Raw genomic sequence first — 14,112 nt, forward strand, 5'->3', positions numbered from 1 at the left:
TAGAGTCTCTTAGCAATTAAACAAAAAACATTTCCCTGTTTAAGAAGTTTAAGATTGTCTCTCTGCAAATAAATAGAATCATCTTTAGATCTAATTAACTAATTTTCCTTCCGCTCGATCCACATTGTTCGTTCCTCACTCTTTGAAGAAATCCTGCTCATTTGATCAGTTAGGTTAGAGTTTGTGACACGGGTTTGGGTGAGACTTCTACTTATGCTAGAGAATTTTGACTTTAAATTATTTAATTCCTTTTCATAATTATTAGCAGATATTTTTAGAGAAGTAAGAATATCTTTTACCCTTTTGATCAACTCATCACATTCGTTGATCTGAGCACTAACTGGATTGGCAGCAAAACATCTGTCCTCTTGCTCTCTTTCTTCTTCAACTCCCCCATCATTTTTGTATCCTCTCATTTGGGATACACCCTCGATCACTACAAAACATCTTCCTGTTGCTTGTTCTGCTTTTGCCAGCATAGCTTTTCCGTGAGTAGGCTTCCTTACTTCATCATCCTCAGAATCTGTGGACCAAACCTCCACACCACCGAATTCATCACTGTTATTTGTACCCTGCACAATCAAAGCATTCATGGTAGAGTTATTAACAACAGACTTTCTTTTCTTTATTTCCTCCAATCTTCTTAGGAGGCTTGCTTCTTCATCTTCTTCGTTTGTCTTTTCTTCTTTCTTTCTCAGCATACAATCTTTAGCAAAATGATTTTTGCCTCCACAATAATGACAGTCGAATCCTGAATCTCCTCCAACTTTAGCTTCCTTCTTTGACTCTTTTGACTTTGACCCTATCTTCGGTTCCTCCTTGATCCTTTCGGGGTTATAACTTCCCTGCCAGTTTCGGTTCTTGTTGGCTGGGAATTTCTTAATTTTCTGGGATTTGACACCACCATGGCATATTCTTCGCTAGTTAGATCAAAATCAGCAAGATCTAATTCCTCTTCTTCTTCAACCAAACTCTTTCCTTTGGAGACAAGAGCTAAAGAACCCAGACCCGAGACCACATTCGTTTCCTTTGATAAAGCATTCTCATGGGATTTTAAAATACCCACCAGTTTTGCCAGAGACTAAGACTTGAACGTTCATGAGCCTTTACTGTTGACACAACAGCCATCCATTCAGATATGAGGCCGTTCATGAAAGTGACCTTTTGTTCAATTACCTTTCTTTCAATTCCATGCTTTATAATCTTACTCAAAAAATGATTGAAGCGATCGAAAGTTTGAACAAGTTTTTCTTCAGGATTCTGCTTAAAGTCCCCAAACTCAAATAACAAGAGAGTTTGGATAGAGTGTTCCAGATCTTCATCTGTGGAATATAATTCCTTCAATCTATCCCAGATCTCCTTAGCTGTAGCACAAGAACTAACCAAACGAAACGTATCCGATTCTAGGGCAAACCTTATCATCCGTAGAGCTTTGATGTTGCACTGAAACTTCTCTTTTTCATCCTAAGGAATGTCTTTAACGTCATTAACAAGTTGGTTGTATTCTTTCTGTGTTTTAACAATCTTTGACGTGCTTGAGTGAGCGAATGGGCCTGAAGTGATTGCTTCCCAGATAAGATATCAATTATCCTCCGATCCAATCACGTAGTCTTCAAAGTGATGCGTCCAAACTTCATAGTCTTGTGTATACAAGATTGGTATTCTTGTTGTAGAACCTATGCTGTTGGAAATATTCATCGGATTGGTTTGTGAATCATCCATGGACATTGTAAATACTTTCGATCGATAACCTGTAAAAGATCAGACTTGTAATATTTCGTTAGGGTTGGATTAACAATTAATGATATACGTCAATAAAGAGTGACGGCTCAATAAATATCAATCAATGCGGAATTAAAACCCTATGAACTTCTTCGACAGAAGAGGTGTGTATGGATTACATAGTTTAAAAACTCTTAGATCGATTAGATCTTTCACAAGTACGATAAAAGTATTCAAACTGTTTAACATCAATATGAGAAAGAACACAAAACAGAATCAAACTTATGCTTATGATTCAAAACTGAGTCATGCCTCAGTAGAGCTCGATGAAGAACTTCCGCTGTATAGGTGAGCTAGGGTTTACAGTAGATATGAAATAACAACAATGAAAGCGATCATTTCTAAGTCTGCATGCATGTAGCTTATATACTAAACCCTAATACAAAATTATGCACGGCTGCACAGGCCCAATACCAACATTCAAACTAGGCTATGGATCGAGCCCACGATGTAACCCAATGGACTCAACAAGCAGCTCCTGCTGCTGTGTAGACAACTCCTGAATCTCAGGAGGAGCCAACCAATATGGTGCTTTGGCTATCGGAGCCGCACCAGGGACTAGGTCGATTCTAAACTCCACCTGCCTCTCCAGAGGTATCCCAGGCAACTCCTCGGGGAATACATCTGTAAACTCTCGCACCACGGGCACATCGCCCATTGTCGCCTTACCCGCCTCCTGGGTGTCCATGACATAAGCGACATATCCTGTGCAACCCTGATGAAGTTAATTCCTAGCTCTCGCTGCTGAGCACACAGCTGGTCCTCGCTGTGGCCTCTCCCCCTGAACTCCAACGCTCGCCCGGTTAGGGTCCTGTTCCGGACCAGCTTCTGTGTGCAATTTTTTACTGCCTCATTGGGGCTCAACTAATCCATACCTATAATCACCTTGTTCCCTAGCAAAGGTATGGGAACCAAGTCTACCAGGTAACGCTCCTCGAACAATCTCAAAACACAATCTCAGAAGACCTCTGATGCTCGCACTGACCGGTCGTCTGCAATCTCAACCTCTAGAGGACATTCCAACATGCCCGAAGCCTTAGGGAACTTCTTGCTAAGCGCAAGAGAGACAAATGATCGGGTAGCACCCGAATCAAACAATACCTGAACTAGGATACCGTTCACATGCAACGATCCTAAACAAATCATATACATAACATATAAAAATCACAGCAGCGTATCATAAAATCATAAATAAGAAGTCATACCCGTCACCACATCGGGTGCAACGCGTGCCTCCTCAGCAGTCAACTGGAATGTTCAGCTCCTCAACACTGGAGCCTTTGCCTTGCCCTATCGGACATCAATAATCCGCAAGGTCACTGGAGATGGTGCCTTCACTGCCGCTGATGCTGTCAACTGGGGAAAGTTTGCCTTCTTGTGGCCCCTCTGGTTCCAGTGGAAACACAGCAACTCTGATGTCTGAATAACTGGTGCAAGGGCAGTACAATCCCTGCTGAAGTCCCTCGTCTTGCCGCACTTGTAGCAGCCTGATGACCTCAATCTACACGCCCCCTCATATGGCATGCCGCATTTCCTGTAGCGGACCTATCCTGACTGGCCTTTCGACCTACTCTCTGATCCGTTAGACTTCTTCCCTGAAGCCCCAGTCGTTTGTCCCTCCTCTATCTTCGTCTTTCGAACATGATCCAGATCGATCTCCCTCTCCCTTGCCCTGGCAATCATGGAATCCAGGTTAGGGCAAGCTGAAAAACTAACATGCTCCCAAATGTCGGCTCGCATCATGTCATGGTAGCGGGTCCTCGTCATATCCTCATCTCCCGCATACTGGGGCACCATCAATGCCCTCTCCCGGAACTTGGCGGTGATCTCCGCCATAGTCTCCATGGTTTGTCTCTTGTCCAAAAACTCCCTGGCCAGCTGATGAAGCTCTACAGCTAGTGCAAACTCCGCCCTGAATCTGGTCACAAAGTCTGACCATGTCATAGCCTCAACAACCAAGGCTCCGAATAAGTCACCAACAGACTCCCACCAATCCCTAGCTCTGTCTCTCAGGCACACTACTGCATATCTCACCTTCGACCCCTCGGGGTAGAAGCTGGTCAGTTGTACATACTCATTGTCCGCAATCTATCGTCTGGCAACAATGGGGTCCTTCGCCTCATGGAAATCCAGCGCACCACTGCCCCTGAAGTCCTTAAAGGATAGTGTGCAAGATCCTGGATGGTTGGTCGCCATGTCACTCCTGAACGCCCTGAGGCGATCCTCCATCATCTCGATAATCCCTTCCTTGATCGACCCAAATATTACCGGGGTCACATCAAGGATGCCTCTAGTGATATCGGGAGCGATGAACTCGCGTAGTCTCTTTTCTACTAGTTCGGAGCCTGAACCCGAATCCGATCCCTCTGCTGAGATGCCAGCTGCTGGTCTCAGACGTAGTACCACCATTCTGCAATACATAATGCAACCGTTAGTGATACTAATACATCTCGAGGAATCACATCCACTTCAAGTTCCTCGGTCTTGTCTCAGCCTTCCTCAATTTGAGTATGGATCCTATGCTTTCAGTAGTACGGGACCATACTACCTTCCACATCTATCTGTACCCTCCTCAAGGACTTCCTCGACTCCCCCAAGTCCCTTTTACCACTTGTGATCTCTGCTATCCTCATCCTAGGCTTACCCTAGGGAAAATCTCTGACTCCACCCAATCCGATCCTCAGCTGCTGATGGCCTCCTTGTAATGCCAATTAGCCATTACCTGAATACCATAACATGTAATGAGGCTCGGATAATCCTTCGAGTAAAAGACTTGTCCCTACAACGGTTAGCCTCAAACGAGATCTGCGCAATAGAGCCAGCTCCAATACTCTGAGATTATCCAACCCTGATCACATGTGACGTGACGTATTCACCTAATGGCTAACTCCCATCATTCAGAGTCCCACAAAGCACAAAGCAAGTGACATTTGGATGCAGGAAAATTCCTCAAGCAAAGTTTGTTCTCATGGTGAGAAACTGCACTAGCATACAATGCAGAGCTCATATTACCAAGAATAACCTAACAGGCTATCCTATTACTATCTACTCAATACTAGCATGCGATTCTCATAATCTGAAGCACATAAAGCAGGCACATAAGGCATCATTTCTAGATCCTTAGTCCTATTCTAGCATGTTGTTCTACTAAACTGATAAACATAATATAAACGTTGTATGGGTACTTTGGGGAATACTTACTTGAGCTCGGCCGGTTGCGCACATCACACACTTTGTTGATTCTCAAAAATCTTTTATCTTATCTTTTAGGAAACCATTCTTCTTGTAAAAATATTTTAATCCCTCGATTTGAATCCAGATACCCCCGAAGGTGTGTCCGAATCCCACAAACCCGGGCTCTGCTACCAACTTGTAACGACCCAATTTTTCAAGACCAAAAATTTCTTTTTAAAATAACTGGTTCATAAAACCTTTCATAAGAAAATACGGTGAAATCACATCGTTTCATAAAATAATCAATCACGTCTGAGAACCCAAGTCACAAAATAATAACATGTCAGAGTACAATCTTAGAATATCGATAGTGCGGAAAACAAAGAATGTGTGTATGATGTGCCACTACCACGCCAGCTCCTTCCCCTTCACTAAAGAGGTACCTGAAACCAAAACTGCAAATTGTAAGCACACAACTTAGTGAGTTCCCCTATCGTACCACATACCATACATACTGTCGGTCAATTATGGGGTGCCCGCCCTACCCGGTACGGCCATTCTAGGGTGCCGACCTACCCGTACGGCCATTCTGGGGTGCCGACCTACCCTTGCGGCCATTCGGGGGTGCCGTCCTACGCGTGTCAAGCCATTATGGACTGCCGTCCTACCCGTGTCAAGTCATTCTGGGGTGCTAACCTACCCGTCAGTTCTAACAACCGACCCTCGGGGGCTATTCCACCTTACTACTACTATTACATATTTCGTAAAATAAACAAACTATCAGATATATCTGGGGTGTCCGAACTGCCCTTCGGTCCTAACAACCGAACTCAGGGACTATTCCTCTCCTACTACCACTATCACATATAACATATCATGCTTGCATATAAACATATCATCACGTACTATCAGACATATCTGGGGTGTTTGACTTACCCTTCGGTCCTAACAACCGAACTCTACTACTATCACATATAACATATCATGCCAGCATATAACATATCAGGTACTAGCAAACCTAGATGATATCACAAAGAAAATCATCTAACATACAACTCCTACTGGTGGGCCAGCATTGTGGCCATAGACCCACCGCTATTGGAAGATAACTCACCTCAAACAAATAGCTACTGATAATCCGTGTGGGAAGTCTCTGCCTGCTGCTGCTCCAGAAATCCTCCGGCTATAATCCCACCAAAACACTTAGTCAGAAACTGACATCTGCTCTTAGGGTAAGATAACTATTTTACCCCCAATCAAGTCCAAGTCAAAGTCAACTTCAAGTTGACTTGACTCGCTGAGTTGGGTCATCAACTCGTCGAGTCCCTATCACTTTACACCACCTCATACATGACTTGACTCGTCGAGTTTGGCAATGATTCGACAAGTTCCTCTCCTATTTAAAAATTGAATGATCCTTCATCCGACTCGCCAAGTTGTATGAACAACTCGTCGAGTTCACCTTCATCTGATGAATAAGTCCTGACCTTGACCTGCCGAGTTGTATGAACAACTCGTCGAGATCATCTTCACTCATAAGGAGATTACCTTGGACTCGCCGAGTCTATTCTAGCACTCGTCCAGTCCCATGAACTCCAGGCATAAAACTAAGTCCAATGCGATGGGTCCTGCTACAACCTTTCTAACACCCAACTGAATTCTTTTGACCCTTAACAGATATGGAACACAAAGCCTTGGACTTGTCGAGTCCCAAGAATGGAATCACCGAGTCGATAATTTCCACACTCTAAATCGTCGATTTCTGATGTACAACGCTTGACCAAATGATAGATCCAACCCCTAAGCTCGATCAAGCACGTAAAGTTACAAACTTTACGTTATTGCATAGAAAAATGAGTCCAAATTGCTCAAAAAGGAACTCCTAACATGCATGAGGCTTTCCATGGTTTCTAATACAGTCGCTTTCTGCCTTAGGATCCCTCAAGAACCCTGGATCTAAAACCATAGCCCTCAATCATACTTGAAATCATGGTTGGTAGCCAAAATGGCTCTTAGAAGCCCTAACTTCCTTCAAGAATAGATCTATAATAATAATGAGCAAGGTATAAGCTTTATTACTCAAATGCACTGTGGAAGATGCTCAAAATCAGATCCCTCTAGCCTCTTCTTATTTCTTGAAGATTTTCCCTTCTTTCTTAGATCAAAAGAGCACCAAAATCACTCAAAAGGCCTTAGATCTTCACTCACACGATTGGGGTTCACTATAGGGGTCTTCTGGAAGCAAATAGGATGATGTGTGACTGAATGATATGTTTAAATAGGGTGCAAACCCTCAGATTAGGAGTTTTGTCCAACCAGGGCCTACTTGTCGAGTTCGGGACCCGACTCGCCGAGTCCATCACTTAAATCTCAAGTCCTGTCCTGCTTCTACTTGGCAAGTTGGTCCTTCAACTCGCCAAGTCCAAGGCCAAAAATGCAAAACACTTAGATAAAAAAAAAAAAAAAAAAAAAGAATTATGTACAAAGAAACAGGTGCTACAGTCTAGCCCTTCGTTCTCTTGCATTCCTTCTCCATATCGCTTGACCCGATTCCCATTGACTTTGAAGCTTGACCCATCTTTACTCCATATCTCAATTACCCCATATAAAAAGACATGTTTTATTGTAAAATGCCTGGTCCAACGAGTGCGTAGTTTTCCCGACAAGAGCTTTAACCTCAAATTGTACAAGAGAACTTTTTGTTCTTCCTCAAACTCTTTATTACCCTTCAACCTTTCATCTTGCCATCTCCTGGTCTTATCTTCATAAGTCAATGAATTTGTCTATGACTCATTCCTTAATTCATCCAAGGCATTCATTTGCAAAAGTCTATTTGCACGCAACTCATTCGGCTAAAAATTACATGTTTTCAAAGCCCAATAGGTTTTATGTTCAAGCTCCATGGGTAAATGGAAATTTTTACGATACACTAGCTTATAGGGTGTGGTTCCAGTGGGTCTCTTGAATGCAATCCTAAGAACCCAAAGTGCATCATCCAATTTTTCCACCCAATCTTTTCGATTATTGCCCGCCGATTTCTCCAAAATCTTTTTTAGTGCCCTATTTGTAATTTCAGTTTGTCTATTTGTTTATGGATGATAAGGTGTTGAAAATATATGGTGTACCCCATATTTTTGCAACACTTTTTCTAGTTGATCATTAGAAAATGGATATCCCCATCACTAGTTAACGCCTTCGGCACTCCAAATCGAGAAAATAATTTCTTCAAACATTTTACCACAGCCCTAGCATAATTGGTGAATAATACTTGTGCTTCTGCCCACTTTGACACATAATCCTACGCTACTAGAATGTATATGTTGCCCTTGGATAAAGGAAATGGTCCCCTAAAATCTACACCCTATACATCAAAGATTTCACAAAGTTGAATATTTCTTTGGGGCATTTCATTTCTTGCCAATATATTACCTGTTCTTTGGCAAGCATCACATTCCCTTACGAGAGTAGCAGCATCTTTGAAAATAGTAGGCCAATAAAAACCAGCATCAAACACCTTTTTAGCAGTGTATTGGATCCCATGATGTCCTCCCGCCGATCCATTGTGGAAATTCTCTAATATATCTCCAATTTCCTTGCGAAAAACATATCTCCTTATGATACCATCCGCACAACTCCTAAAAAGATATGGCTCGTCCCATAAATAATATTTAATTTATGAAAAGAGTTTCTTCTTTTATTGATGAGTGAGGCCTTTTGGAAGGTAGTCGCCAACCAAGTAATTTTCAATACCCGCATACCATGGTTCTTCCCCTACAATTACCATCAAATACGCCTCTAGGAAGCTATCTTTAATACCCATGTTGTCTATCTCCTCCCTTTGTGTATTTTCTAATCTAGGAAGATGGTCAGCAGCTACATTCTCCATTCCTTTCTTATTCTTGATCTCAATGTCAAATTCTTGTAATAATATCACCCATCGGATCAATCTTGGCTTCGCATCCTACTTGGCAAACAAATAATTAATAGCAGAATGGTCAGTAAAAACAGTTGTTTTAGATAAAATAAGATAAGAGCGAAATTTGTCAAAGGCATACACTACGACTAATAGTTCTTTTCGGTTGTGGTGTAGTTTTCTTTGGCCGGATTTAAATGATTTCTTGCGTAGTAAATGGGTCAAAAGTGCTTATCAACCCTTTGGCCAAGCACGACTCCTAAGGCAAAATCGATTGCGTCACACATTATTTCGAAGGGCAGGTTCCGATTCGGGGCAATAATGATCGAGGCATTAGTTAATTTTTCTTTTAAAATCTCAAAAGCCGCTAGACACTCTTTAGAAAAGTTAAAAGGTACATCTTTTAAAAGTAACTGTGTAAGAGGTCTAGTTATTTTATAAAAATCCTTTATAAAACGGCGGTAGAAACCCGCATGCCCAAAAATACTCCTAACACCCTTTACATTAGTCGGTGGGGGGTAATTTAGCAATAGTTTAAATTTGGCCCGATCCACCTCAATACCCACCTTGGATACCTTGTGACCTAGGACTATTCCCTCTTTAACCGTAAAGTGACATTTTTCCCAATTTAAGACTAGATTGATCTGCTCACACCTGGCAAGCATCAAGTCAATGTTAGTAAGACAATTATGAAAAGAAGAGCCAAAAACAAAAAAATCGTCCATCAAAACTTCAATAAACTTTTCCACCATATCGTGGAATATGGCTGTCATGCATCTTTGAAAAGCTGCGGGTGCATTGCATAACCCAAAAGGCGTGCATCGATAGGCAAAAGTCTCACTTGGGCAAGTGAACGTCGTCTTTTCTTGGTTAATCGGATCAATGGGTATTTGGAAGTAACCTGATAACCCATCAAAGAAACAGTAATAGCATTGACTAGATAGACGTTCAAGCATTTGATTAATAAAAGGAGGGGGAAAGTGATCTTTACGAGTGGGGTCGTTTAGCTTTCGATAATCGATGCACACTCGCCAAATGGTTACCGTTCGAGTTGGTATAAGGTCATTCTTCTCGTTTGTCATTACTGTTATCCCTCCTTTCTTAGGCACCGCTTGAACAGGACTCACCAACAGTTCTTCGCATATTCCCCTTGGAAATATCACCATTTTAATTGCTAAGTGAATTGCCATTCAAATTGGTCTTGGCTTCAGAAGTTTTAACTTCTTAAAGAATGAATATGGCATGAGGTTAAAACTTGCCCCCGAATCAGCCAATGCATGGATAGTTGCTAAATTTCCGAATTAACAAGGCAAGGTCAAACTACCCTGGTGATCCTTCTTCTTAGGTAATTTGTTCAACATGGCGGCTGAACAATTTTCATTTAGAACCACGTGACAACCTGAAATTTATTCCGTTATTGTAACCCACTTTTATTAATCAAAATTTAATTTTTTATGAAATTTTTCTGTCAAATTCTAGGGTTAAGTAAATCAACTAGGGTTATTGTCATAATTTCATACGCGTTGGAAAATGAAAAAGCGTGCAAAAAACTCTCGAGTTCACGGCCCAGGGCGAGTTTACGGCCGTAAACTCGTGTACGGCCGTAAAATCTGTTTGCGGTCAGTGCGTGGTGGACCCCCACCCCTGGCCGTAAACTCAACCTATATAAGGGTTGAGTGGCCTTCATTTCACCCTTTTCACACTCTAGTAATCCTTCTCTCTCTACAATTTCGAGTTTGATCAAGAACCCTCAAGAATGTAAGTGATTCTTCACTTCTCTTGTGTTTTAATCCCTTTTCTAGTGTTGAATCCATGATTCATTCCATATAACTTAATCTTTGCTAGACATTCTCTCTCACCAAGAACACCAAGAACACACACTAATGTTTGGTGGCTAAAAACCTCATTCCAAACCTCTTTCAGTAAGTAACTACCCTCCATGCTTAATGTTTACTGGAAACCACTGATTTTTTACCTGGAACCGACCCAAATCATAAACCTGGAATGGGTTTACGGACGTACACCCTTCAATGACTGTAAACTCCATTTTAGGTCGAATATTGGCCTTTAAATCCTACTTTGAGCTTTGCACAAGGCTTAGAATAATTCCAAGAGGCTAGAAAGGACCCTGAAACACCGAAAATCACACATCTCGTCCAGTGTTTATGGCTGTAAACCCTTGGGCCGTAAACCCTTAGACCGCAAACGCATGGATTGCAAACCCAATTCACGGTCGTAAACTCCCTTTACGGCCGTAAACAGCTCATTCATGTGAAAAAGTCTGTTTTCCTCGATCCAACCAATTCCCAATGACATTCCTTAACCAAAACCAAGTGTTTATCTAACACTTATCTAACGAAATCGCTAATTTAAATACATATATGTATTCATTTGATATTAGGATTTCCGTTAACATACAACACCTCAAAAATCGTCCAGTTCAATCCTCTGAATCCAACCAACAGTGAGTTCATACCCTTATGCTTTTCCGAGTATTTCATGTTTTCAGAGGGGCAATACAAGCCAAACATAAAGGCTTTCATAACTTAAAAACTGATGCAATTACAACGGTTTTCTCTCAAACGTTTAGATACATTTATCCCATTTATAATATGTGGAGCATAAGGGACGTCTTCTAATTATAATTGCATAGTTTTCAAAACAATACATCAACGTCACTAAACCTTTAAACTATAATAGGTATAGTTTGGATTTTCAGTACCAGTCTTACAGATTCAAACTTCATGCAAAGCCAAACATATAAACTATGTCAAATGTAGTTATTCATTTCTACGAATACAAAACTATAATATCTTGCTAAATAATTATTTTATGTATAATTATTTATACCCTACACCGTTACAAACGATTTCGAATTCGAGAACAACCAAATAACATGTATACTAGTTATTACAAGATTGTGAGACTTATCTTTGTTATGCCACTCGGGGTACCAAAAAATCCTCACCGGGAGTATAACCAGAGTATCCTGGAGGGAGAGCATAGAATTTGTGAATAGATCTATTCGGGACCGACAATCCCACTCCTGAACTGTTAGCTACAGTTAGGCGGCCACGCCTGGGGTGACAAATTTTGTATACGTACAACGCCTAAAGAAACGTCAAGGAGGTCACCGGTCATATTAGTATGGTTATATGACTCACAATAAGTATAAACTAACATTTGTTCACAAGATTTCATTCTTCCGTAGTTTTATTGTAATTAATAAAACTACATATCTGTTTACTGGAGGGTATTCCAGGGACACAGTGTATGGCTTTATTTTAAGAAATAAAACTAATATACATACTGGTGGTAACCAGGATTTTCAAACAGAATATACTTTTCATATAGAAGTCATCAAACATGTTAGAAAATATGAGATTTTCTTGGTAAACATACTTTCATATTCAGAACTTGATAACAACGATTTTCAATAACAAACGACAATTTACTTTTAATGGAAAGGAATCATGTATACAAACTCAGTGACTAGTTTTCAATACAAAAACATGTTTATGAACTCACCAATTTTATGCTGATATGTTTTTAAAACCGCTTGTATTCTCAGGACAACAATAGACATGTACCTTGCTAGCTTTTGGAGTCTCATTTTTATCCTTTGTTTATATCGATGTATACAAACTATGTTTTCAAACTGATGTAAATATCTGTATTGTAATGTAAATGTTGTGTTTACTTTGATTGCTGTGATATGATTGTTGTGATAGTACACATGACGTCGCCGCCCCCGGACGTTTCTGCCGTTGGTTTTCTGACGGTTCGGGGGTGTGACAGATTGGTATCAGAGCTATTGTTTATAGTGAAATATGTATACTGAACCTTACATGGTATACAACTATAAACACTAAGGGACCGAAACCCTCTGAACTAAAAGTATATTTTAAAAATATAAGTATTTTTACTCCAAGTATACAAGTATACCTACATACCAGAAACATAATCATAAGTAGAATAAAACAAAAGTTTTGGTTGTTAAATACCACGGTTAAACCTGGGAAGTTATGTAATGATGTCTAGGTTTAATATAGCCTGATCAACTATATTAATTCGAGACATGACCAACATGTGCTTTGAAGTAACTGTGGTGTTACAATAGGCCTAAAACTTACCAAGTATTATTACCACAAGAAATCGATATAACAAAACATTCAACATAAAATACTATAGGAGTATTTTAGTCAAAATAGAATACATTGTAGAATTTCATTCCAAGTGTTATTACTCATTCTTTCCTAGCGATAGTATGCTGGTTTTAGTAACTCCTTCTTGTTTATCGCTTAGTAGAACACTTTATCTATCATATAAAGATATATCATGTTTCATATCTCTTGGTTCTAAAGTCAAAGGGACTTATCATCTTCTTCTTCCTAATATGGAACAAAATGGCTCCAAAGAAAAGACCCAAAAAAAAGAACAACAATTCTTCGACAGATCCAACACCACCACCACCTCCTCAGTTCGACCCCGCAATGTTCCAGGCAGCCATTACTGCCGCTGTGACAGCTGCTCTATCACAGATAAATTCTAGTGGTTCTGGTGGTTCTGAGAGTGGTAATCATTCCCAAAGTCATGAAGGAAGTCAAGGGCATCAGAAGAAGTGCTCCTATAAGGACTTCATGAATGCAAAATCCACATCTTTCGACGGCACTAGAGGTGTTATTTCCCTGACTCGATGGTTTGAGAAGATCGAGTCTATCTTCGAGATTTGCTCTTGTTGTGAAGCTAACAAGGTGAAATTCGCCCCTTGTACTTTCACTAACAGAGCACTGACCTGGTGGAATAGTCGAGTCAAATCCCTAACCCTGCAAGTAGCAAATGCTATGGGTTGGGAAAGTTTGAAGGAGCTCATGCTTGCCAAGTACTGCCCTCGGTGCGAAATGCAGAAATTGGAACACGAACTATGGAACCTAAAAATGAAGGGTTTTGACATTGCTGCCTACACTTCTAGGTTTGAAGACCTAGCACTTCTTTTCCCGGGAATGGTCACCCCGGAAAGCAAGAAGATAGAGAGATATGTTGGGGATTAATGCCCCCAACTCAAGGGAATGTTTTGGCTGCCAGGCCAATTACTTTTGATAACGCCAACTGTCTGGCATAGACTCTCATAGATCACGATGTTGATCTTGACAAACTGATAGCCGCTCCCGAACCAGCAAAGGGGGGTGGCGAGAAGAGAAAGTTTTGGAAACAGCAAAAGGGTCAATCTTCGCAGGGGCTTT

Source organism: Lactuca saligna, chromosome 3 (assembly GCF_052625555.1).
Source record: "Lactuca saligna cultivar CGN05327 chromosome 3, ASM5262555v1, whole genome shotgun sequence".
In the NCBI taxonomy this organism is placed as follows: domain Eukaryota; kingdom Viridiplantae; phylum Streptophyta; class Magnoliopsida; order Asterales; family Asteraceae; genus Lactuca; species Lactuca saligna.